The sequence below is a fragment of the Gekko japonicus genome, unplaced genomic scaffold (genome assembly GCF_001447785.1).
Source record: "Gekko japonicus isolate JY-2015 unplaced genomic scaffold, Gekko_japonicus_V1.1 scaffold2290, whole genome shotgun sequence".
Lineage (NCBI taxonomy): Eukaryota > Metazoa > Chordata > Lepidosauria > Squamata > Gekkonidae > Gekko > Gekko japonicus.
The window spans coordinates 5067-6474 of record NW_015168114.1 but is presented as its reverse complement, the minus strand read 5'-3'; the positions used below and the strand labels follow the sequence as shown (position 1 = coordinate 6474).

Here is a 1408-nt window from a genome sequence, read left to right as displayed (position 1 = left end):
CGACTTGGGGCTGGATCTCCAGGGCATGTCTTTCGTTGTGCCTGCCGGCGGAGAGCCACACAGGTTGGCTCAAGCTGGGGGTGAGGTGGCTCCGCGTCCTGCGACTGGGGAAGGGTCAACACTGACCCTTGGCCCGGATCATGCCGCTTTCCCTATTTTGCCCTTGCCGTTATTTCCAACTGTAATTTAATAAAGTGGCCCATACTTCATCCACCCTTCCGTGTCTGACTCTTTATTCCGAATATGGGGGCAATCGGATGCTTTGGAGGACATTCAATGCATAGGATTCCCATAAGTCAGAAGCAACTTGATGGCAGTTAACACACACACACACACACACACACACACACACAAATAATTTCTACATAGAGCTTTGGATTGAGTATAGCATTTAAACCACACTTGAATTATGTTTTTTCTCTAAGAAAATATTTCAGTTTAAGCATTTATTGCTCCTGGAACATAAAACCAACATTGCATAAAAATTTGTTAGCTGAATGTCAGCAGTCAAATTATATAAGCTAGATCAGATTGTTAGTTTAGGACACTTGAAAATGTTCTGATTCATATTTTTCTGGAAACCTCATGTCTCAGTGTGGCATGGTGGTGAGAGTTTCAGAATAGGATCTGGCAGGCCCAGGTTCAAATCGCCACCCTGCCATGGAAGCTTGTTGGTGGTGGCAGCTACAAGCATGGACGTCTTCAAAAGGAAATTAGATAAGCATATGGAGCAGAGGTCCATCAGTGGCTATTAGCCACAAGGTATAGATAGGGACTCTGGGGCAAGTGTTGCTCTGTCATCTTGGTGCTTGGGGGGGGGTCAACGGTGGGAGGGCTTCTAATGTCCTGGCCCCACTGGTGGACCTCCTGATGGCACTGGTATTTCTGGCCACTGTGGGATACAGAGTGTTGGACTGGATGGGCCTTTGGCCTGATCCAACATTGGCATCTCTTATGTTCTTATGTTCTTATGTTCTTATGCCCTTGGGCCAGTCACACAAACTCAGCCTAACCTGCCTCACAAAGTTGTCATGAGGGTAAAATGAAGGAGGGAAGAATGGCGTAAGCTGCTTTGGGTACCCACTGTGGGGAGAGGTAAATAAAGAAGTTGCTGGTTAGACCTGATGCACCTGAGGAAGCATCTATTCCCATGCCAAATCTGTTCCAGGCCAGATTGGCATACACTGACTAGATAAAGGTATTTTTGGCAGCTGACCTGTTGTTGTGGAACTTGTTGCCTTTGGAGGCTTAGATTGCAACAACTCTTGTGTCTTAAGAGATGTTCCCTCGGGTTTTAGTAGTGTCTTTGGTTTATGATATCTTAATCTGCTTTTTAAAAAAATGTATCTGAAGTAGTGTATGTGGAGATGAAATCTTATACGCAGAATAAAACTTTGTTGGTCTTAAA

General features: G+C 45.2%; 1 protein-coding gene across 1 annotated transcript in view; it reads left to right on the top strand.

The window, feature by feature from the left end:
* The window catches only part of SLC22A18 (solute carrier family 22 member 18), a gene marked incomplete at its 3' end in the record, with an annotated part of 109129 nt that overhangs the window by 107005 nt on the left and 716 nt on the right, over positions 1 to 1408 (top strand).